At 41.7% G+C, this 26366-nt stretch overlaps 1 protein-coding gene across 1 annotated transcript in view; it reads right to left on the minus strand.

Moving 5' to 3' along the window:
* Window positions 1-26366, minus strand: part of PCDH15 (protocadherin related 15) — a 1187477-nt gene that overhangs the window by 977002 nt on the left and 184109 nt on the right. The gene's annotated exons all lie outside the window — the stretch shown is intronic.

A 26366-nucleotide genomic window follows, 5' to 3' on the forward strand; every position in this document is an offset into this window, starting at 1 on the left:
GGAACTACACTGTGTAATTGAAAGCAGAAAACCCAGTTATAAATGCAATTAAGATTGATACGGTTAGTAATGAAATAATTCAGATATGTAATCCATTTAGACCCCCATACTTGCAAATATTTGGAGACTTTGATATCTCAATTATTTTGATCAGCTTCCATCTTGTAACCTATTGAGTGCAGTTGGTTGATACCTGAGGAAGGTTACTATATTCCGGCATAGTTACTGACTAATTCTGAAATAAGAGCATATAATATGATCTTTACGCAGCTTATAGGGCAATATAAACATGTTTAGAGGGGCCCATATGTGAAATAAAGAACACCATACTGGGAATCAATTTTACCTACCCTTGCTTAGGAAATAGAGGCATTTCATTCAGTAATTGAAACTTCACAGCCTGTATGCTACAACTGGTAGATAATCGTTGTGGGGCAAGTCAAGGGTGTGTTAGGGCCTCTTTGTATTGGGTCCATGACAGCAATGCCATCCTTACTTCCCAGATGCTTCACCAGCTACCAGATGACTAAATAATACCACCTGGTAACACATGCATTAATTCTAGAATAGCTGTTAAGCATGTGCCTGTTAAATGTTGACATTTGCTTTGGCCTTGCTACATGTTAAAGTCTAAGAAATATTTTGCAACCTTAAGGCTACATTCACATGGATAAGGGCGGTATCTAACTGAGAAGCTTGGCCAGATATTGCACATGCCAGTACATGTCGCCTTGTTATGCAGGACAAGGGTTAATGCACAATGTGCAAAGACTGCTGGTTGCTGTTTCTCTTTGCTGCATGGATGCATGCTGACGTTTAGTCATTCCTGGGAGAAGGTTGGGAGTGTGGTTCTCTAGTTGCTGTGCCAATCCACAGGTGTGGAGAGCTCTATATTCCTATCCCTCCCTTTTCTTACCGCTGGTTATTCAGTTCCATAGAGAAGTAGTTGGAGAGTGGTGTTCCTCTGTGCTGGATGTACTGCTACTTATCCAGATAAGTGCTGCGGTTTCCAATACCTTTGCAATTTTTAGCGTTGTTGATTAAAAGTCACATGGCTTCTGTGAAACACACACGATAGGATCGCAAGTGTTTCTCATTGACTTCAATAGGAAATAGAGATGAGCGAGCACCCAAATGCTCGAGTCCGTGTTAATCGAGTCGAGCTTTTCGTAAAATTTGAGAGCTCTACTCGAGTAATGAACCCCATTGACTACAATGGGAGACTCGAGCATTTTGCATGTGGGACGCCAGGTCCCGAGCTTTTTTTTTTCTCCTAGGTTCATCTCTCTCTCTCTCCCCTGCCTACCAGACAAAAAGTTTGCCAATGACGCACGCTGCGGCACGGCAGGGACCAAAACAAGTACGTCACAGCGGGGAGAAGTCAAAAACTGGAGCGGGGTCCAACACGGCTGGATGCTCGTTCGAGTAACGAGCACAATCGAGTACGCTAATACTCGAACGAGCATCAAGCTCGGCAGAGTATGTTCGCTCAACTCTAATAGGAAACATCAGATCGCACATGCATGCACATCACACATCATGTAAGCGCCAAGCAATGCCTTTTAAGGTCTCAATTGTGAACAATGGGCAAGGCATTCCAAGAGAACACCCAACAATACAATGTGCTGCAACTTTTTCTTTCCTCGCAGCATCAGAATAATGGATCACATAGCATTGCGAGTTGGGTGTGCATCACTATATATCCCTAAGACTGAAGGGGACAATCATCTTCGAAAACAAGAACAAACCTGAAACACAATGCACACAGAATTTCTAGTTATTTTAATAGTCTTGAGAAATACTTTACAAAGCCAATCCTAGCTGCAGGTACCTCACAGCTCTATTTATAACGGTAACCAATTAGAAAGTAAGAGATGTTGATTTTAGGTGATAAATTATAGAGCACAGTTCTTATTTAATGAGTAGCCCCTACTGCAATAGCAGCCAATTAATGGCATACAAATGCCTTGAGCAACATGCCAATAACACAAATAGCTTGTAGCTTCATTGATTTGAGGCAAGCTTGCCATGACATATTATACTGCAAAATGCAAGTAAAGCAATTATTGCTCCCAGACAGATATTCTTCCTTAGTTAGAAAAACACGCTCATTTTTATGTACTGGCCATTTTAAGACATTAGATCAATGTGGATACAGATTCCTTTGTTATTATGAGAATCACTTCCATGGATCTTTATGCATGCGGCACTTGCATTACTGACATGGACAGTTATCAGCATGTGCCACATTCTATAAATAACGAACCCCTACAGAGAAAAAATGCTGAACCTGTGGAATAAATTGCCTTACTAATGCATCAGAATTCCATAGGTCAGAAATAATATGAGCATACAAAATATCAATGCACAAGGCATATGCCACTTTTACCTCAATCGTCAAGATAGACTATAATTATCTGTGACTTTGCTTAGACATCTAAGAACTGCTTTGTTCTGATGTTTCAAGACTCGAGAAAATCGCAGCAGTGGTCCATGCAATATTGCTGTGTCTTCTAGGAGCAATACCGTGACTTTGCAGCACCATATGCGAGGATTTTCAGGGTGGTGGTGGGGTTGAAGTATAAGCCCTACCCTAAAAATAAGACCTAACTACAGAAAAAAAGTATACTTCACCTTAGAAGTGCTGTCCAGGGCTCCGTTGCAGCTTCCTCCTGGTCCCTGGTACTGGCGGTCCTAATCTATTCTGGCTGGGGATTAAAAAATCCCCGCCTCCTGGAAGTGCTGACTGACAGCTAATTGGAGCCAGCGCTTAATGAATGGCTGTGATTGGTTCATCGAATGCTGGATGTGATTGGCTAAGCGTCAACCAATCAGAGGTAGTGCTTCCAGGAGGCAGGGATTTTTCCATTCCCAACCAGAAGAGATGAAGAAGAATAGTGTTGGGGACCCGGGGAGAAGATGCGGCCAGGCTGACAGCACTTCTAAGGGGATGTATATGTTTTTTATTATTTCTTGCAGCCAGGGCTTAGATCAGGGCTTTGACAGTAGGATTTTCCACTGTCAAAGTTGCATCACACAACATGAAAATCGCGTTTTTGTATGATGTGATGCAACAGACGGAAGGCTCCATAGGGAAACATGGGCTACAAAGTCTGCGGGACCCACAAGGTTTTTGTGTCAGGTTGTCACATGCTCCAAAACATCACATGTGTGAAGTAACCCATAGGAAAGCATGGGCTTCACATACATGCAATTTGTAGCATTGTAGCAATGCAATAAAATTGTGTGACTTTGTCGCCCGTGTGAAGGAGGCCTAACAGAAAAGGGTTATATTTGTATCTCGTAACTGTGCTTTGATGTGCAAAAGCCCCATCAACACAATTTTTTTTCTCTTTGTGGTGATATAATTGATTTCAGTTACAAGCCCAATGCATTTCCTTAAAGCAAGTATCCAGGCCTGACAAAACAAAGATGGCCACACCAGCTTCTCTGACTACCTGATGCACACTGTGAATAATATGCACCATTAGTCTAAGACACTACACCTGCTTTGGTGGACCAGTGCTGCCCACATAAACAGCACTGACAGGTCACAGCAGTATGTAGTATCTTAGACTGCAAATACAAAGTATGCACAGTATGCATCAGGTAGTCCAAAAAGTGATTCGGCCATCTTTGTTTCTCCAGGCCTGGAGGGTCACTTTAACTCCAGTAATTCAAGGGAAAACATCATGTCTTCTGGAAATTCAGTCTCATCATAAGAATACTATATTATATATAAAAAGCTAAATTTGTTTGTTTGTGTTGTACACAAATTCACAGTTCTGATTCCATTTAAGTAAAATTTTGTATGAGCATTCTTCAGCACTAGACTACAAATACTGGCATAATTAAAAATCAAAAACTCACCAACTTTCGCTGTAATTGTTGTTGCTAATAGCAACCAATCACAGCTCAGCTTTCATTTCTTACACAGTTGAGGTAAAATGAAAGCTGCATTGTGATTGGTTGCTATTTCTTTTACTGCTTAAGTAAAATTAAAGCTGCATTGATTTGTTGCTATGGGCAACACAGATTTTCTTTTGGACAGCTTTCATAAGAGTGTGGTGCTGGGCTCATTTTTGTGGCGCACTTTGTATATTGGCCAATTTTTAATAACCAATCCCTGCTCTTATAGCACCGGGCAACACACGGGTGTATCACCTAGTATCATATAAATCCAAATCACTATTAACTAATTAGTTTGAATGTTTTAGGTAATGGATGCGGATTAGATTCCACACACTGCTCTTGTGACAAGAATGACCTACAGGAACACAGAACATAAAATCGTGGCAATGAGGACAGTAGAACAACGAAGCTGCAAATTTTAGACCTATGCGTTTAACCCTTTCCAATCCAATTTGTATCCTGGTTTTCCTAGGGGGCTTACTCTTTTTCTGCCATTACACAATGGCACTATCTGCTGGCTAAAGCCAGTACTGCATGAGGCGGCACATTGGATAGGCTCTGACAGCAGACAGGATGGCAAAATACAGTAAGAGAACCCCGACGGATGTCTTCCAACATCGGAGCTGTATAGCCTTAAATCATAATGTCTTAAGACGTCAGACAATGAATTGGAAAGGGTTAACCAACATAGCAAACGACTGAATGAACACTGACGTCACCACGAAGGTCATCAGTGCTCATGCAGAGCATTTAGACAGGCAGAGTTCAAGGCTGGATCGCGGGCTTCTCACTTGGCTAGCGATTCTATGTGAAGTGTTGAGCAGGGAGCATTTACACTTAGTGAGAATCTCACGATCCAGCGATGTTTTTTATGCTGACTAAAAGTCAGCGACAACGAGAAGTGAACGAATAGTAAATGATTTTTTTTGCATTTACATGGGACGATTAATGCACAATTTTGTTAGTTTGAACGAATGGGCCTTAATATACAGGGAGTAGACTTTCATATACAAACTGGGACAAAAGGTACCTTTACATGGGCAATAAGGTGCCCAGATAATGACCTGAAGCAGTGATTTTTCAAAAATCTCGTGTAATAAGTCATCCCATGTACACACACAGCCACTGACATAGCACTGAACAAGAACTCACTCAGTACTCACTAGTTGCTTTGTTTCAGCCCACTGACTTGTCGATCAGTGTAAATGTTAAGCGTTCAATCTATAAATGGCAACCATGTTTGCAACGAATGGAGATGTGCAGCTCAAAAACACCTCTGGCACGCTCCACCTCCAATCACTGAATGACTATCACTCCTGTGAGACAACTATCAGGCACAGATATCCTGTGTAAAGGTACCTTAAGCCTTAAAAAGTAGGTGATGGAAGTCTGATCAGTGCGAATCTCACCACTGAGATCCCGACTGATCACAAGAAGGGAGTCCTGTACAAGTGCTATTCTCATCATCCCCACTGAAATCAATGGGACTGCAGCTATCACTGCATTAAATCTGACATCAATGTGGGTCGGAAAATTATGCCCACAGTGACAGAAGAGGAAGACATGGGACACTCGCTCTCAGGATCCATGGGGGTCTCAGCAATGTCCTATGGAGAGGTGATAAGGGTATACTTTGGTACAACCCCTTTAACCCTTTGCAATCCAATTTTTGGATTCAGGGTTACCTAGGGGACTTTCTCTTTCTGCCATTTACAATGGCGCCATCTGCCAGTAATCTACAGTAAGAATACCCTGCCGGACGTCTTCTTACATTGCAGCTGTAAAGGCTTCAATGAGAATGTTGGTAGACGCCAGACAGTGGATTGGAAAGGGTTAAAGTATAATTGTTCCTGTCAAATAATTTCTTGCATGTCATGGGGCCACAAGAGGTAGAAGCTATTGTAAGAGACGTTCCCCCTTGTCTTTGAGAGCTGTGTGTGCATGATGGAAAGTATGTCGCTCATTTATGGCCAACTAGACTTCACAGAGCTCTAAGGTGAGTTAGAAAATGCTGCTTGTCATGTGGAATGGAATTGTAGCTTTTACTCTATTAATTCTAGTGGTCCAAATGTCAACCATAATAATAGAAAACAAAGATACAATTGGTAAATCAAGTGCTTACACATAAAAGTCAAAAAGAGCTGCACAGCAAAGATGTTCTACTAAACAGCCAATGAGTACATGCATTTAAGTAATACAGTGCTATGTGATTGTCCCTAATATGACATAATGATATATGATTTACTGGTCAAATGCAGACTGATTGACTGAATCTTCCTATCAATCGTATGAGTGCCATCATTTCTGTGATTGTAAGTAGAATGTGGTTTTAGGTTAATATGTCCTAGGATACCTTAGGCCATTGTAACTTGAAGGACAGCTCTACCATATCTACATTGTAGCACATTTACCGCATGAAGCTACAGTCAGGCTACCAAGCTAGCTTACCGCTTCTCTTTACATACTACTGCAGGAGTTAACTTCCATAATATGAAAAAAAAGTGATAACAAAACACTTTGTTTTCCGATCTGCTTAGTAAACATAACTGCAAGAAGAAAAGATGAGACACTGTAGACCTCCTTTAAGTTCTTGGCTGTGACAGGGATTGCCAAATGTCAAGTTAATGAGTTTGGGTACAGGAAATGACAGCTGATAACAGTGTTCTTCGGGAACACAAAGCTTATCTACAGTAAACATGTTGATAAATCCTGTGCTACTTTCAAATAAAAGCAACACCGGCAACCTGTAGGATGGTTTCCGCAGGTTTTAAGGTATGGTTTGAATAAAAGAAACAAATAAGTCAATATTACATAAATAATGCACTGGGCAATCTTCAATGACATTGTACAATACCAAGTGTAAATTCTCTAGGCCATAAAGTTAACTGCTATATACAGTTGGTCAAAGTGGACAAATAGCTTTCTTATAAGGCCTCAGTCACACGGACGTTTTTAGGTCCGATTTGCAGACGCGCTTGCGATCTGCAGATTTATAGGCCCAATGCAAAGCAATGGGATCGGTCACATGTCTGTTTTTGATGCGGATGTGCCGATAATTTTAGGACACATCAATTCGCAGAACGCATGTAACGCAAGTATTCATGAATACTACAGAGAGCTGAACTCCGGCTGCAGGAAAAAGGTGAGTATACTTTTTTTTTTACACATTTTCAGGATGGTTTTCAGGGAAGGGCTTATATTTTAAGCCCTTCCCCGAAAATTCATCCAGTGCTTGCTGGCAGCCCATTGCTTTCAATGGAGCCAACATCGTTGTCCTCTGCCACAGCTGTGGCAATGGATAGCAGGCAGCTCTGGGCCGTTTTGCTGAAAACGCTGCTAGGTGCAGATTTTTCAGCGAATCATCGGCCCCGGTCACGCGATTTGCGGATGCGCATCAGTTATGCGATCCGCAAATCGCGCAAAAAAACACCAGTGTAACCGAGGCCTAAGATTACAACTGATGTGATTCTTTATATGCAGATTAGGTCATACACTGTTTTTCCCTCTGTTACTTTTTGATGTTTAGGCAATTTTGCAACTATGTAAGATATATACTATTTATTCGTCTGAAGAGTGATACAATTAGTTTGGATTGATTTCCAATTGTTTCACAATTTACTTTATTTCCTTTCTAGTCATAAGCATCTACCTTCTTGTTTATGATGCTCATTTACTTGGTTTAAATATCCTTGTACTATACCTATGTTTAGCCAATTAATTGTATCATTAGTTGAGCAAAACTTTCCCAGCTACAACAGCTCCTCTTTATGTTTTTGTATGCACAGAGCTAAAGAATGACTTTATCTTTTCATTAATGACAATGACCAAATTCACGTTTTCATTTTACAAAACGTACACGCTCCGACCTTGGCTTTTTTTGACAATCATCTACTTAAAGTTTTATTCTTTGTCTGCTTTGTTTGGCAACCTGCCATTCATTTTGTATTTCAGCCAACTAGATTAACGTTTTACAAATATTCAATTATTAAACAGCTAATGCTACATAATATAGTTGAAAAAAAGTTTAACCAAGGGATGCAGAAGAATATGAACAAAATGAAGGAGTGTGGACAAATCCTAAAACCTTGCTTCTTTTGTTCCAGAGGAAGCCAACCCCCCCCCCCCCCCCCCCACACACACACACACAATAAGACATGTGCCAATTTATCCCAAAAGAGCCAACATTTGTTTCTTAAATCCAAGTGTCGACCAGACTGGTTCAACCTTCAATACAAGAATTTTATTCATTTCCATAAGGTGTCATTTTTATTCTTAGAATTCATCTAAACCTTTTTTGAAGGCATTGATTGTTAATACTGAGCCTAGTCCCTAAGCTAGTCTATTCTTATCTTTTGGGGTGATTTTACATGGGATAACGTTTCATCATAATGACCTCGATTTATCATGTACAATTTATTGATGTTGCTTTGTAATGGTGTAACTATAGTGGGTGCAGAGGGTGCCATTGCACCTAACACTGGTACTTTAGGTGGCCCTTAAGGTTTATTTTCCTCATCTGAAGAGACCTTGCTATAAATAAAGCATTATAGATGAAGGCACCTTTACAGAGTTTGCATTTGAGCCCAGCAGCTTCAAATTATGTCTCTGCCCCCCAGGCTTGGGGGTCACACAACATTTCCATGTTTGCCCAGCCTTTTTGTCCTTAGGGGTTCCATTTCATTTGTTAAAAATGGCATTCAGATGAAATCCTGGACAGAACCATGTACTTTTATTAGTCAAATGCAGAAGAATGGGGCAAGATTTTGGAATCCATGTCACTAGGTTTCTGTTACTTTCTGGTATTTTTGCTGGAAAGAATAATGTAGTAGATTACATTTTTCTGTCTGACTAAAATACTTGAAAGGCACTAAAATCTGGTCCAAACTGGTCTCCCTTTGACTAATGAACGTCTGTGGTTCTATTCAAAGTTCCTTCTCAATTACGTTTTTGGTGATTCAGATGGAAGCCTGGGATGAAAAGACTGAGCGCACATAGAAACTGTCATAACTGCAGACATGGATCTGCTGTCCCTTTAAAATAATCCAACTTAGGGCTAAATGTGAGGGCTGCACAATGGGATCCCGGTTTTCACCCTTTAACCCCACCAACTGGGATCTGCTTTTTGCTGTAGGAATCCCAGACCATTACCCAAGAAATAACCTTGATTAAGAGGCAGGTGATGTAATTTAGTTAGGAAAATTGTAATGCAGCACCGTAGGATGAAGACAGGGACACATTAATAACCAGGGCCAAAGGCAGGTCTGACAGAGACGTAGTCAAGGAACAAACAGAGGTCAAGACAAGTAGATAACTTGTGTTGTCGAGAAACAGACCAAGAGTTAGGCAAGCAGATGTCAGAAGAATTGTGTCAATGAATAACTTAGAGTCAGATGAGAAGAAACCCAGCAAAGGAGATTAGGAGAAACATGGGACAAAAGCAGAAAAGTAGACAGAAATGCCCAAAACACCTTAGAACAGTAGGACACTAATTGCTTAGGTACCCTCCAGTGAGACAGAGTGCCTTAAATAAATTGGAACCTACTCCGATTGGCCAAGGACAGAAAAGCACACATATACAGTCCACCATTTAAAGGGCCATCATGCAGCTATGGCAGCTGGAATGTGAGCAGAGTTCTTACCACAGATGACAGAGCAACCACAACACCATGCATTAATGATGGTGGGATGAGGTAAAAGACACCCTCAGCCATAACAGACCCCAATCTTAGGTATCTCAGACTAAATACTGCAAATTAAATTTTTTCAATAGTTCCACAAGATTCTCCTTGCCCCTGACGAATTTCGTTGGTTCTTTGTACCTCTTCTAACTTCAATGCATCCTTTCAATGTAGTGATGCCAGAGCTGAAATGCAATATTTCAGATAAGGCTGCCCCAATGCTTTGTAAAGTGGTAATGTTGCATCCCAGTCCCATGGGTCCATGCTTTTTTAACACATGACAATGTCCTGCTGTCTTTAGAAGCAGTTGAGTTGTGTGGAATTTACAGTCTTGTTACAGTGCAGTTTGAAATGCTTTTTGCTGTATAGTTACTCAATATACTCTAGAGGTCACGCACTCCCATTTAGTGTGTATTGTACAATATAAACCTATCAGATGCATTGAATGAATGATGGATGATATTTCTTACATACCTTTAGTCTCTGTAGATTGGCAATCACCATAAAGACCAAACTGCTTATTTACTCAGTATGCAATCAACAAAGCTTTCTTTGTACAGTACATATTGTAAATGTATTGTGGCAGAGTCATTATGACATGTTACTGGTTATATTACCCCAACTGATGCAGCACCACTTAAATATCCATTACATTACTTCAATGGAGCGTGTCAATATAACCAAATTACACAATGTTTCATTTGTGACCCTGTGACCTTTTTGTCTTGATTTGCTGTAAGAGGACTTTAAAATGGCTATATATACATTTCAACTTGTAACATGTAGTTTTCTCACTTTCAAATTAAACTTGATTGCTTTCTACTTGCAAGTTGCAGTTGCTAAAAAAAAAAAAGTTATAAAACAATTCCAGGTGTGGAAAGAACATATATCTTTTTTGTCAATCTCCATAACACAATATAGCCTTCTTAAAATTAAGTATTCACTGTTGATTTCTATCACTCATTGAGATTGTAAAGGGGGTAACCCCTATGTACACAATGTTAGAGATATGGGAATTACTATTTTATAACCCCGCGGCAACTATGCATCTAGACCAGCTCACTTATGTCAAACACAGCCTTCAAAAGGAAATCTATCACGAGTATATGCTCCATAGGGATTTAAAACAGCTAAAGACTTTGTCCTTCTTGGAGGGGTTAAAGTGTGAATACCTACGATGTTTGGATGTTGCAATCCAGAGTAGCCGGCAAAAAGACTGATTGTTAGAGTTAAGCGAACATGCTCGTCCCAGCTTGATGCTCAGTCGAGTATTAGCATACTCGATGGTGCTCGTTACTGGAGCGAGTACCACGCCGTGTTCGAACCCTCCCCGCATTACCACTTCCTGCTATGACATGCCAGAGAGAGAGAGAGAGAGAGAGAGAGAGAGAGAAAATAAAAAGCTTGGCACCCGGTGGGTCCATTGCCAAAATGCTCGAGTCTCCCATTGACTTCAATGGGGTTCGTTACTCGAATAGTGCTCTCAAATATTACAAAAAGCTCGACTCAAATAACGAGCACCCGAGCATTTTAGTGCTCGCTTAACTCTGATTGTAGCTTCGAATTTTGCTGGAAAAGTTATCACTCCCTTAATGACAAAATTTAGAAACTTGCTTCTGGCTTATAACTCTGTAGAAGCTTAGTTCTGGTACTTTAACTATGTACTAAGCCTGGTTTCAGTACAATAACTATGTAGTAAGGTTGGTTCTATTTCTGTATCTGTGTAGTAAGCTTAGTTTTGGTACCATATTTATCTTAAAGACATCAACAGGTCAAGGGTAGAAACACACAATGTGGCTTGCCATACACAACCAAACTACACGCACCCATGGCAGATGATAGCAGCACAATTTTGTAGGTAGTGTGGTACCTGGTTACTGTAGGTAAGTGTAGTTTAACCGTGTGTGGCCAGAAGCACCACGTGTTTCCACCCTTAAGTTTCTTTCACACGAGTGCATATCGGCAGGCTGTTTTCACAGCTGGCCGATATACACTACATTGGGAGTGAAAAATCTGGTGTATGGGTGCACAATTTAAACTTTTGTGTGCCCGTTCATATGGCCTGCTGAGGCCAGTGCAAATGTGCCGAGCTCACCAGACCATCGCCCATTTACCCTCCCTCCCCATCGCGGGCGCACCTCTCATTCCTCTCCGCTTGTTCTGTGCAATGGGAGGGGGCGGGATGGGGACGGAGCCAAGCCCAGGTCCATTCCGTCTCCTCCCATTGATGGCAATGGACAAGGAGCGGGCGCTTAGCTCTGCCCACATCCCAGCCCTTGTCCATAGCCATCAATGGGAGGAGGCGGTGCAGACCAGGGCTTAGCTCTGCCCCCGTCCCGCCCCCTCCCATTGCACAGAACGAGCAGGGAGGAACGAGAGGTGAGCCTGCATGGGTGGGAGGAGAACAGAGGGAGGGAGTTTAGCTGCCACATTTCTAAACTCCGTCCCACCTACGGCCGCTGACATGGGTTCTCATACGAGCGTACAACGTATTCCGGCCCAAAAGATAGTTAGAGGACTATCTTTTGGGCCTGACATAAAAACGCCTGGCGCTATATTGGCTTGGTCAGGCATTTTTACGTCTCAGAAATAAGCCCTTGTGATCTGATGCATTGGAATCCAATGCATCAGATCACAGCGTATATTGCCTGGCTGTGAAAATGGCCGGCCAATATGCGCCCACGTGAAAGAAGCCTTAGAGTGGGCTGATGCTCATAGGCCAGTGCTGCATGCTAGCTTCCTAGGTCAAAACCTGCGAGTCCCTGAAGTGAGCACAAATGGGAGCGCTGTACCCCAAGGGTTAGAAGTCAAAAATATCTCTTGTTTGTAAATTAAATTATTTCAATTAACTGATCTGTGATAATTGTTTGCAACCATAAAAATGAATACATAGATTTTATTTTTTTTCAGAACATAGTAAGTTGGATTTTAAAGTCCAAATTCAGCCACAATTTCAAAAAGTTCTTTCTTTGTTACACTCTTGAAATATTACTTAGTTTTTGACAGTCTGACAGAGGTTTGTTATCAGCTGTAAATAGGTTTTGTGATGGCAATCGATAAAAAAAGGCTTTAGACATTTCTTTAGGTATAAAGTGAACAAAACTACAAAATGTGCTAGATAAAATACAGTAAGTTGATGCAGGTATATAATAGTTTACGTTTTAAGTGAAAAATAGTCTTTCTTGAATCTTGACTTTGTAGAAAAAAAATGTTTCAACTATGAGCTGTCCTTATGTGGCTTATAATTATAATGTTCAGGTACTCTCCACGTGCAGATCAAGAATCCATGAGGTATAATTAAGTATATATCTTTAGTTGTAATCAGGCTTAGATCTAATATTCATATATTACATAATCATATATATTAATATGTTTTTATATTCTACTACTATCGTATTTCCCCCCAAATAAGTCCCTGTCTTATATTAATTTTTGCTGCAAAAGAGGCACTAGATCTTATTTTTCAGGGTGCGTGGTCTTATTGTACTTACCTAGCAGGTTTGGTCCAGGTCCCTCCCGCTGCTCTCATAACCTCTGATGTGCTTCCCACAGTCCCTGGCCACTCATACAATGTCAATTACTAGTTACAGTATTCATAAATCCCACCTCTAGGAAGCAATAGCCATGATTGGTTCTTCGCCTGCTGCTCAGCCAATCAGTGTGGTTGAATGAACCAATATGATGTCTGTGATTGGTTTATCCAGCGCTGCATTGATAGGCTGAGCAGCAGTCGAAGAACCAATCACAGCCATCGCTTCTTGGAGGTGGGATTTATGAATCCCGTAACCAAGAAGTGATGTTTTATTACTGTCTGAGCACTGTGGGAAAAGCTCATTAATTTGAGAATACATAAATCCAGGTAAATCTCAGCTAGTCAGGATCCAAATCCCATAACCCACCTGAGCAGGAGGACTCCAGGAGTTTCAAAAAGGAAGAAATAACTAACAATGGTAATATTAGCTGACTTATATATACTGGGGGCTGGTTACATAATGAAGGGGAAAAAATACACCAAAGTGGCTCTTTAAGAAAAGATTTGTACATGCGCATTGCCTCTCACAAATACAGGCTAAGCATTAATAAAGTTTATTTAAAATGAAAAAAGTGGATATGCATGCAAGATATCAAAACACATAATCAAAAAGAAACATATAAGATCAAAGAATATAAACAGAATATGCTAATAGTATATCAGCAAGATGCAGAAAAACTATATAATGTCATACTTGGCATCCATGGTGTGCATTTACAATCTGGGGTAAGCCCTGTTGATTCATTAGTCAAGGATAGGCTTCCCAGGTGATGAAATAATGGCTGTATAACGCGTCATTGGATATTTTCCAAGAATATCATGTAGTGGTCATTGATTCTGTATATAAGATTGCTACTAGACAAAGGAAGGTGAAGCCCAGAATGGAATAGTACAGGGAAAGTCTACTCTCAACCTCTGGTGTTGTCTAATGAATCAACAGGGCTTTCCCAGATGGTAACTGCACATCATGGATTATATAGCTTTCTTGCATCTTGCTGATATACTTTTTGCATATCCTATTTATATACTTTGATCTTATTTGTTAGATGGGATTGGCCATGGAGAGGGAGGACTGTGCAGCTGTGATATGTATGGCTGCAGAGTTCTTCCGATGATCAAGCAGTACACTGTATCAGCACACTACTGGGTCACTAAGGCAGCAGTCAGGGGTCTCTGGATCTATCAGACCCCCCTGCCCTCTGATTGATAAAGCGCAGATGTTATTCAGCAAGATTATCTTGCTGAAAACTGCATCTTATTGAAAAATATGGTAACTTCTTTATATTGGTAATGATGGTAACCAAAAGATGATAAAATGGCGCATGTTAAATTTGTGTATATGGCTTGTGATTCTCTTAAAAAGTTTATTTTTCAACAACAAATTGAAATCTGACATAGTAATGTGTTACTTTTTAGATGGCCATGTCAATGCTGCCAGCATTATAAGCAAAACCACACATACAACAGCCTGCAAAAAAGTGATTATTTATTCATTTGGTATTAAAGTAAAAATATCAATGTGAGATGGTTATGTCAGATATGATATCTGTACACGGCTTACTAGTTTTACATAACATGTTTCCCTCTTTATTTCCTTTGATGTGACTCAGTGTGTAAATGGGTTATTGCTAACTAATTCATAACCCTTAACTGTACGAGAAGAGAAATAAAGTCTCAAAGGGTCAGATGAGCCCTCTAATTGGTTGCCTACACTTAGTCTTTTGCTCCAAACTTTTCTTAAATTTGAAGTATTTTGGTAGCTCTAGATAACAACATATATGGGACTATTCCTAACTGTAGAAAAAGTCAAGGACTGCACATCCACATACACATTGATGTATTGCTTCACTACAGTACTACATAATAAACATGAATAATCATAAGCAAAATTATGAAATATTTGGTTTGGCTAGTACGACAATCTATTGCAAAAAAATGTTTGGTTCAGTCTGAATTAGCTCAAATGGAACCAGAAGTTCAAGAAAAAACTAAAACTGGTATATAACACTGTCTAAGAGCCATATAAGCCTTGTATAACCCTCTCGAGGTTATACACCAGTGTTTAGGATTAGTGTAGAGTGAACCAAACCAGTAGAACCCTGCTAAAAGCTCAGTTCTGTTTTTTGACAAAACAAACTATGAGTATAAATCAACCCAAAACAGGGTTTTGCTGATTCGTTTTTTTACTCAGTTGACACTACTCAACATAAAACATGAACAACAGGTTCTTAGTTACATTTTGATCAAGTTGTATAGGGCCCCTAGCCACTTCACAGTGACATCTTTTTAGTGGATTCTTACGCTACTGGGTGAGGAACCACATGGTGCATTGCTATAACTATATGCCATTTTTAATCCTCTATGAGTTGTGATCTGCTGATGTCCTAATCAAAAAGCTTAAACCCTCCAAAGGGGGTGCACTGCTGCTCTATTCATTTCAATGGAAATAGCTGCGTCTGAGTGCTTTGATATCTTCTGTAGTCTAACTGAAATGAATAGAGAAGTGATGAGCATGTCAGTCTACCACTGCCTTCATTGTGCAATGCTTCGAACTCCAGTTCTCAGGTAGGAGTCCTAGTGTCTGGGCCCCCATGATCAACAACTTATAACCTACCCCATGGTTAGGTGATAACTTTCTTTCATGGGACAGCACCTTTAGGGCTCAGTCACACGAGCGCATCGGCGCCCATGTTTCTGCAGGAGGAAGACAGCCATACCTCAAGACAGACGTCTCTCTGCAGTGATGGGAGAGAGAACATGTGACCGGCTTCATTGCCGGTCATGTGTTCTTTCTTCAGCGCTGCAGAGAGACGTCCGTCTAGAGGAACGGCCGTCTTCTTCCTGCAGGAAGGACTCAGTCACACGGGCGCATCGGCGCCTGTGTACGGGTGCCGATCCGCCCGTGTGACTGAGCCCTTAAGAGTGAATTTAATGGTAGCGAATTATTTTGAATTCAATGGCGACAGATTATTTTTCAAAAATGTCTGCAGCTTCAGAAATCTATCAATTCCATTTATCAACTCCAGATGGATGAAAGGGATTTCCAGTCACTGAAAATTCTGCAATGAATCATCAGAGTACACATTTTCTCTAATACATGGCAATGGCCATTTTGAATAATGCTTTATACTGATACTATAATGTTTTGGAAGTGAAACAAGAAATTTTATAACAAATTATTATAGTAAAGGAACTAATTAACTCTTCTCCATTCACACATTCCTCTTAAATAATCTTGTATAATTATTCTAGAAATTCATTAGCATGAAAGGCATTCAATGTCATTAAAGTATGATTTTTCCCTTGATACTTCTCAGAGAAAGGAGTGTTTTTTAAGCAATCACAAAATGTGAGATGTTCGGCTGGAATAAAATGGAGAGAAAAAAAATATGACTGGGACTGTTGGTAAATTTCCATAATAAACTTACTTAGATGCTTCTTTCCACATAGAGCAGCTGTGTTGGTCTTTTTAAATGATTGACTTTTTGTATACAAAGCAAAATCTTTTATCCCCAGGCTTTAAAGAAATCAAAAAAGCCAAATCCATTTCAAAAAGGACATTCAATATCCAAAAAGTAGCATTCATGTTTCTCCACTAAATTCAAGTGTTTAGTCATTTAATTGTGACATTAGGTTATTCTGTGTAGCTTGTATTTAACTGTAACACTAATACATGATTATAGTGCAGGGGATTTAGATATTTGGTGTTTGTACAGAAGGACAGGCGAATGGATAACTCGGCTTTATTTGTTTGATCAAATCAAAAATCTCAGGGATTGCAGAAAATTCTTCCTCAGGGTTGGTCATTAGGATTAGTAAGTCATCTGTGAACGCTGCAGTGGAGTGAACAGTTAACCTGACAATGTCAGGGATTTTCTTATAAAGCAGGGAAAAGAGGACACTTTGCCTGGTGCCATCTTTAAGGCCTCATGTCCACGGGCAAAAGAAGAATTAAAATCCGCAGCGGATTTTAACTCTTCTCCCACCCACGGATCCGCACCCCATAGGGATGCATTGACCACCCGCAGGTAGATAAATACCCGCGGATGGTCAATAAAAGTGATTTTTTTAAAAATGGAGCATGAAAAAATCTGGACCATGCTCCATTTTCGTGCGGGTGTCCCGCGGGAACGGCTCCCGCAGGCTTCTATCGGGAGACCTAAAATAAGAATATACTCACCTGCTCCGGATCTTCCCTTCGCCGCGGCTTCATCTTCTCTCCGTCACGGCCGGATCTTTTTTCTTCGGACCGGCGCATGCGCGCGGCACGCAACCGACGTGCCATGCACATCCGCCGGGCCGAAGAAAGAAGATCCGGCTGCGACGGAGAGAAGATGAAGCCGCGGCGAAGGGAAGATCCGGAGCGTGTGAGAGGTGAGTTTATTCTTATTTTAAGCGCTCATGTCCACGGGGCAGGAGGGACCCGCTACGGATTCTACATGGAGAATCCGTAGCGGGCCTGATTTTCCCCGTGGACATAAGGCCTAAGGGAGCCAAAAGGGTGTCATTTATTTGCACTCTTATAAATGCTTGGGAGTACAAGAAAAAAATAGATGAGATGAAGGTCGAGGGCAAGGCAAATTTAGTCAAAACTTCTTCCATATAATGCCATCTTACGCTGTCAAAGGTCTTCTGGAAGAAGGACCAGAGGGATATTGTTTATTTTGATGCAATATATGCATTTATAACATGAGTAGTATTAAATCTACCTTTGGGGTTGGGGACAAAGCCTACCTGCTCAGAGTATATTAATCTAGAAGGAAGTTGATTAATACAATGGTCAAGGAGTTTGGTCTACCATTTTAGGTCAGCATTTAGTTGTGATATGGGGTGATAGTTTCCGCATAACTCTGGATTTCTACTCTTTTTATGTATTAGAGTGATGAAAGCTTCCACTGCTTGTTTCGGAAATTTTGAATGTATACCAGAAGATAATAATCTATTGACCACAAACCATTAGTAGATAATATTTTACCTCGATTGAACCTTTTCAGTATAACAAAGACAAACATATCACCAATCTCTAGACCATACCCTGCCACCAGCTAGATGCTCTATGGTGCATGTTATGAAAGCAAAAAGCTGTGGAAGGGAGCCTCAAAGCAAATTGGCAATGAAAGACTGAGGGGGTGGTAAGGTCCTACTCCAAAGAAAACATATTCATTTGATATCAGACAAAATCTTAAGAATCAAAAATCACAGACAACAATAAAATGTAAATCAACTGCCAGTTCACGTAGACCGTTTGGAGAAGGTATTCACTAAATTCAGTATGTAACATGAAAAATAGAAAAAGAGACAACATGCAAGAAACTCCAAACATTTGAGACTTTTTGCATTTTCTGTTTGGTTCTGGGATGTATCTGCCTTTTCTTGGTGTAGAAGTTGTAGCATTCTATAATCCAAGTGGGCTGGAAGCCATGTTGGAATGTCTATTGGAGGGATGTTTAAAATCAGCCATGCTTTGTGCAGATCCTCATGAGATTGGATGGTTATCTGACGGCCGTTTATCAAAGTTGCTAAGCTAAATGGAAAAAGCTGTCTCACAGGAAGATTTTTGGTGTGCAGAGCATCACTCGGAAGTTTGAGGTTTCTTATTTAGGCTAAATGTACTTGGGGCAATGTCGTGAAGCAGCAGAATTTTGTTTCCATCAATAACGATATCTTGGACTTTTCTTGCTTTTTGCTATATAACAGAAGTGTCCATGTAACTCAGAAAGTCATATATGACATCATGTGGGGGGTTCAGGAGTAAATGTATGTCTCAGAGCTCTGTGTATTCTTTCTATGACTATTACAGTGGTACATTTGTGCCCAAGTATGCATACAAAGATTTGAACAGCTGAGGCATTTAGAGCTTTTTTTTAGCAACAGACAGGAATTCCTTGGAATCTAATATTTTTCTATCTGCTCCCCTTTTCTTGATCCCCCAACATAAGAAGGGCTTGGATTATGTATTCTTGTTGAACCAACAGATTCTCCTGAAAGGCCTTGCTGTGCTGAAAAAAAGTTGATTGAGTTCCCTCTAGTGACTCTACGTCCAATTCGTTTTACATCTGCTTTTTTGTCTTCTAGCTCCATCAGTACAAAAGTGATTGTCTCAAGATTTTGTAAATAAAAGACCATTGTCTTACTATTCAGTATCTTCTGAGATGCTACATGTGCGTTCTCCATCAGAGTCATCTGGCTCTTCATCTTGCATAGTTTCAATTGTTTATTTACCTCTATGTGCTGCTTGAGAGTTATGCTTTCTCTTCAAGTATGTATCCATTTCAATTTGACTCTTATAAGATTTAGGTGTACGTAGTATTCTTATTTTTGTCTTTGTTTAGCTTAACCATTCTGCATGAGGACTGTAAACGAAGACGGAAATCCCTGTGGAGGTGCCAATGTGTGGTTAATTACTCATCTTTAGATAATACGCAGCAGGTGGGACACAGTAACTGGGATTAAAAAGGAAGCTGATGTATTTCTGTCAATTTAAGAATTTTTCACAGTTTAGCCAGGGGTTGTAATATATTGTGAGTTGTTGCATAGCAGGCAATAGCTTCAGTCAAGATAGAGAAATTTGAAGAGACATTGTATCAGACAATGCCACAAGGAGGGAATATTAATCTAATTAGCCTTTAATTTCAGCAGATAACACAAGTAAATTGATGAGAACAATAGACATGGTGTAGGTCAGCAAATGAAGTCCATTTCTTTGTCCAAGTACTTAAAAAAACACCTCCTAAAGTGATGATTAAAAGTCAGATTATTTCCACTTCTGTTTTTGAAGAGTGGAACTGCCATGGACAACTGTCTTCTAGGGAAGAAAATGTCTGCCAGGAGGGATGTGTAACACTTGGAACACTCGTAGAACTTGCAATTCGAAATGTAGGTCCAATCCTAAAATCACAGAGGTGAGGGAAAAAGTAGGTCCAATCCTATGAGCAGCAGGCAAACAGCTCACTCCTCTCTCTTACCTCTCCCTTATCTTTTAGAGAGTGCCAGAAGCATTCAATGCAGAGAAGCATTCAAGCAGGCTGCTTGTGAGCAGGGAGTAGGTCAAACAATTGTGGCTGTAAGTTCCATTGCTAGTTGTAGTGCAAGGAGCAGGGTAAGTCTTGAGCAGAGGACTAGAGCACAGAAGAAGCAGGGACCCACCAAGAGAATTGGAGAGAAGAGCCACAATGAAGACCCTGAAGCATTACACCAAACTTCTAGTCTGGCTGCGCTTCAGCTTGAGCGCTTGGTACCCTGAACAATGGAAGGTCTTGGCTGGTGTGTGGTGATGAGAAAAATCTGATAACTCACACTATTGGGGCTTTAAAGCTGTACATACATCTTTTTAGGGATAGTGAAGTGACTTTGGTGACTACTGACAGCCAGGCTTCTGCTCTAACTGCCAGGAGCAATGAAATCTTAGATCCTGGCAGTTTACCCACCTGTAGAAAAAAATCCAGCTCATCCAATACTTTCCACATTCATAATAACCCATGCTGAACACCATAAAAATAATTTTAAAAAGTAATACGAGAATTGCTATTTTTCTTACATTCACCTCCAAAAAACACACAATAAAACGCAATCCGGCAGTCACTTGTACTCCAAAATGGTACCAATAACAACTACAGAAAATAAGGCCCCATATAGCTCTTTTGCTGGAAGCCATATTGATAGCATTTTTGACAAATGTTGCGTTTTTTCCAATAGTAATAATTCTGTGTAACAACCTTTTTACATGTTGGTAAACTAAAATACTAGAATCAGTTTTTCTACACATCTTTGGAAAGAGTATATTGTATTGCCTTCCATCCTCTTATCTGTAGATATATGTCCTAAATGTCAATGATCCATGCAGCGAGGATATGTGTGTGTATGTGTATGTATCATATATATATATATACACACATCTTTACCTTAATAGCACACGACGCTACATAGTGTAGCATTAACCCTTTCCAATCCACTGTCTGACATCTTCCTACATTCTGATTGAAGCTTGTACAGCTCCAATGTCATAAGACGTCTGACAGGGTATTCTTACCGTGTATTGCCAGCCACTCCACTATTGGAGCCTCTCTGGCGCGCACACACTGGCTTTAGCCAGCAGATGGCACTGTTGTATAACAGCAAAAAGAGAAAGCCGTTTAGGAAACGCTGAATCCAATATTGGATTGGAAAGGGTCAAAGAGAACGCATTGACACTGTGACAGCACTATTCTCAGGCGACAGGGAGCTAACCTAATTACATATGAAAGGGAGCGCTCTGCTTAGTACCCTCATTCAGATGCAGGAAACCTCATGCAAACCATTGACATTATAATCACGTCACAGACTTCCAACTGGTTGGAGCACATGAATTATGAGATGCATGCATCTTATATGGATGTTTTGCACCCCTGTAATAATGCGTCAAATCATGCTAAATACGTTACTCCAAATTCACACAAATAATAAATCGTCACAACTTATTGCTTCTCCAGCTTCATCCTAAATACTTGTACACAGGTACTTTGCATCTATTTACAAAATCCATATCCCGGCTAACGATGAGGAGCAAGCTAAAATAAATATGGTGCCTTTTTCCTTGGGCATTATAGCAACTCTGTATGTTTGGTAAAGCATACATTTTTTGGGATCATTGTACATGTTAGAGGATTGTTTTGCGCTACACAGTTCCTTTAACCCCTTCATGACATGGCCTATTTTGAGCTTAAGGACGCAACAATTTTTGGCAGATTTTCTTCTCCGTTTATCAAAAGTCATAACTTTTTTATTTTTCCGTCGATGTGGCCGTATGAGGGCTTGTTTTTTGCGTGGCGAACTGTAGTTTTTATCGGTGCCACTTTTCGGTACATAGACTATATTGTAAACCTTTTTTTTTTTTTTTTTTAATGATAGCAGGGAGAGAAAACGCATCAATTCTGCCATAGATTTTTTTTTTTTTTTTTTTACAGCGTTAATCATGCAGCATAAATGAGACATTCCATTTTTTCTGCGGGTCGGTACGGTTACAACGATACCAAAATTCTTACATTTTTTTTTAGGTTTTCCCACTTTTCTGCAATAAAAACCCTTTTTCTTGGAAATCTTTTTCTTTTCGAAATCGCTGCATTCAAAGTCCTGTAACATTTTTATTTTTTGATGTACGGCACTCTATGAGGGCTTATTTTTTGCGAGACAAGCTGTAGATTTTATTGGTACCATTTTGGGGTACATATGGCTTTTTTGATCACTTTTATTGCGTTTTTTTTAGCGTTTTTTTCCGTGCACAGTCAAAAGCATGTGCAACTTATTGTACGCGTCGTTACGGACGCGACAATACCAAATATGTGGGATTTTATATTTTTTTTACCTTTTTTTATGCTAATCTGAGAAAAAGCATAAAAAAATGTTTTTTTGTACTCTTTTTTTACATTTTTTTAATTCTTTTTTTAATCTTTGTTTTTTTTACACTATTTGAGTCCCTCTGAGGGACTTTAACCACTGCCCTGATGATCGCTGTTATAAGGCATGGCAGAGCTACTGCTCTCCCATGCCTTATCGCTTATACAGCGATCCTAGGCATAGGCAATACAGGACGCCAGTGTCTGGCATCCTGTTGCCATGGTGACAGGCCGGGCTCTCGCGATGACATCGCGAGTTCTGGCCGGAGACACAGAGGGAGCCGCGCTCCCTCTGTGAACTCTTTCCGGAAGGGGTTAACAGCGGGGGCGCAACTCCGATGCCCCCCCGCTGTTGCAGCGGGACGCCGGCTGTGACTGACAGCCGGCTCCCGCTGCGAAAGAGCGCTGGATCATATGTGATCCCGCGCTATCTCCAGGACATAAGTTTACGCCCTGTCGCGGGAAGTACCAAGCTGCCAGGACGTAAACTTACGCCCTGCAGTGGGAAGGGGTTAAGTATTCGTGTAAAATACTAAAAGGGAAAAAAAAGCTGTAAATTAGTTTTTTTTTTACAATTTCACCCACTTTCCCCTTTACGAAACTTGAAAATGTACTGGTTTTGTTTTCATAGGAGAATAAAGCCTTATCTGTGCTGCCAAAAAAAGGAACAATTAGCTAAAAAATATATATATATATTTTTTTAAATGACCTTTAAAATATAGGTCATTCCAAAATGTGAAATTTAGCTGTGGGCATTGTTATTTGAAGGCCTTGGTCCTGAAAGGGTTAAATAAGAATATGGACTGAAAAGTCATCAAATATATATTCAGTAATGCAGGATAATTCTTGAAAAGACTTCATATATATTATGTAAAGTTACATTGGTTTTTAATGAGAAGTTATTTTCCATGGTGGAGTTGAAAATGCATTACAATTAGAGATGAGCGAACACCAAAATGTTCGGGTGTTCGTTATTCGGAACGAACTTCCCGCGATGTTCGAGGGTTCGTTTCGAACAACGAACCCCATTGAAGTCAATGGGCGACCAGAACATTTTTGTATTTCGCCGATGCTCGCTAAGGTTTTCATGTGTGAAAATCTGGGCAATTCAAGAAAGTGATGGGAACGACACAGCAACGGATAGGGCAGGCGAGGGGCTACATGTTGGGCTGCATCTCAAGTTCACAGGTCCCACTATTAAGCCACAATACCGGCAAGAGTGGGCCCCCCCCCCCCTCCTAACAACTTTTACTTCTGAAAAGCCCTCATTAGCAATGCATACCTTAGCTAAGCACCACACTAGCTACAACAAAGCACAATCACTGCCTGCATGACACTCCGCTGCCACTTCTCCTGGCTTACATGCTGCCCAACCGCCCCCCCCCCCTCCCCCCCAAAGCGCACACCAAAGTGTCCCTGCGCAGCCTTCAGCTGCCCTCATGCCACACCACCCTCATGTCTATTTATAAGTGCGTCTGCCATGAGGAGGAACCGCAGGCACACACCGCAGAGGGGTTGGCACGGCTAGGCAGCGACCCTCTTTAAAAGTGGCGGAGCGATAGCCCACAATGCTGTACAGAAGCAATGAGAAATAGAATCCTGTGCCACCGCCATCAGGAGCTGCACACGTGGGCATAGCAATGGGGAACCTATGTGCCACACACTATTCATTCTGTCAAGGTGTCTGCATGCCCCAGTCAGACCGGGCTTTTTAATTCATAGACACAGGCAGGTACAACTCCCTATTGTGAAGTCCCTGTCGACCGACAGCATGGGTGGCTCCCTGGAACCCACCGGCGGTACACAAAAATATCCCATTGCATTGCCCAACACAGCTGAGGTAGTAAAGTCGTGCGTAATACAGGTGGGCTTCGGCCCACACTGCATGCCCCAGTCAGACTGGGGTTCTTTACAAGTGGACACATGTAGGTTACACTCCGTGTGCACCTACAGCATGGGTGGCTCCCTGGAACCCACCGGCGGTACATAGAAATATCCCATTGCATTGCCCAACACAGCTGAGGTAGTAATGTCGTGCTTAATGCAGGTGGGCTAAAAATGTATTTGATTACACTGTAGGCGAGGGCCCACAAAAATTGCTGTATCAACAGTACTAATGTACATCCCAAAAATTGGCCATGGCCAGCCAAGAGGGCAGGTGAAACCCATTAATTGCTTTGGTTAATGTGGCTTAAGTGGTAACTAGGCCTGGAGGCAGCCCAGTGTAACGAAAAATTGGTTCAAGTTACAGTTCCAACGCTTTTAAGAGCATTGAAACTTTTAAAAATTGTTTAGAAAAATTATTTGAGTGAGCCTTGTGGCCCTAAGAAAAATTGCCCGTTCAGCGTGATTACGTGAGGTTTCAGGAGGAGTAGCAGGAGGAGGAGGAGGAGGAGGAATATTAGACACAGATTGATGAAGCAGAAATGTCCCCGTTTTGGATGGTGAGAGAGAACGTAGCTTCCATCCGCGGGTGCAGCCTACGTATTGCTTACGTATCGCTGCTGTCCGCTGGTGGAGAACAGAAGTCTGGGGAAATCCAGCCTTTGTTCATCTTGATGAGTGTAAGCCTGTCGGCACTGTCGGTTGACAAGCGGCTACGCTTATCTGTGATGATTCCCCCAGCCGCACTAAACACCCTCTCCGACAAGACGCTAGCCGCAGGACAAGCAAGCACCTCCAGGGCATACAGCGCTAGTTCAGGCCACGTGTCCAGCTTCGACACCCAGTAGTTGTAGGGGGCAGAGGCGTCACCGAGGATGGTCGTGCGATCGGCTACGTACTCCCTCACCATCCTTTTACAGTGCTCCCGCCGACTCAGCCTTGACTGGGGAGCGGTGACACAGTCTTGGTGGGGAGCCATAAAGCTGGCCAGGCCCTTAAAGACTGTTGCACTGCCTGGGATGTACATGCTGCTCGATCTCCGCACCTCCCCTGCTACCTTGCCCTCGGTACTGCGCCTTCCGCCACTAGCGCTGTCGGATGGGAATTTTACCATCAGCTTGTCCGCAAGGGTCCTGTGGTATAGCAACACTCTCGAACCCCTTTCCTCTTCGGGAATGAGAGTGGGCAGGTTCTCCTTATAGCGTGGGTCGAGCAGTGTGTACACCCAGTAATCCGTTGTGGCCAGAATGCGTGCAACGCGAGGGTCACGAGAAAGGCATCCTAACATGAAGTGAGCCATGTGTGCCAGGGTACCAGTACGCAACACATGGCTGTCTTCACTAGGAAGATCACTTTCAGGATCCTCCTCCTCCTCCTCCTCAGGCCATACACGCTGAAAGGATGACAGGCAATCAGCCGGTGTACCGTCAGCAGCGGGCCAAGCTGTCTCTTCCCCCTCCTCCTCATCCTCCTCATGCTCCTCCTCCTCCTCCTGTACGCGCTGAGAAATAGACAGGAGGGTGCCCTGACTATCCAGCGGCATACTGTCTTCCCCCGCCCCCGTTTCCGAGCGCAAAGCAGCTGCCTTTATGGTTTGCAGGGAATTTCTCAAGATGCATAGCAGAGGAATGGTGACGCTAATGATTGTAGCATCGCCGCTCACCACCTGGGTAGACTCCTCAAAATTACCAAGGACATGGCAGATGTCTGCCAACCAGGCCCACTCTTCTGAAAGGAATTGAGGAGGCTGACTCCCACTGCGCCGCCCATGTTGGAGTTGGTATTCGACTATAGCTCTACGTTGTTCATAGAGCCTGGCCAACATGTGGAGCGTAGAGTTCCACCGTGTGGGCACGTCGCACAGCAGTCGGTGCACTGGCAGCTTAAAGTGATGTTGCAGGGTGCGCAGGGTGGCAGCGTCCGTGTGGGACTTGCGGAAATGTGCGCAGAGCCGCGCGCCTTTACGAGCAGGTCTGACAAGCGTGGGTA

This window comes from Eleutherodactylus coqui, chromosome 4 (assembly GCF_035609145.1).
Source record: "Eleutherodactylus coqui strain aEleCoq1 chromosome 4, aEleCoq1.hap1, whole genome shotgun sequence".
In the NCBI taxonomy this organism is placed as follows: domain Eukaryota; kingdom Metazoa; phylum Chordata; class Amphibia; order Anura; family Eleutherodactylidae; genus Eleutherodactylus; species Eleutherodactylus coqui.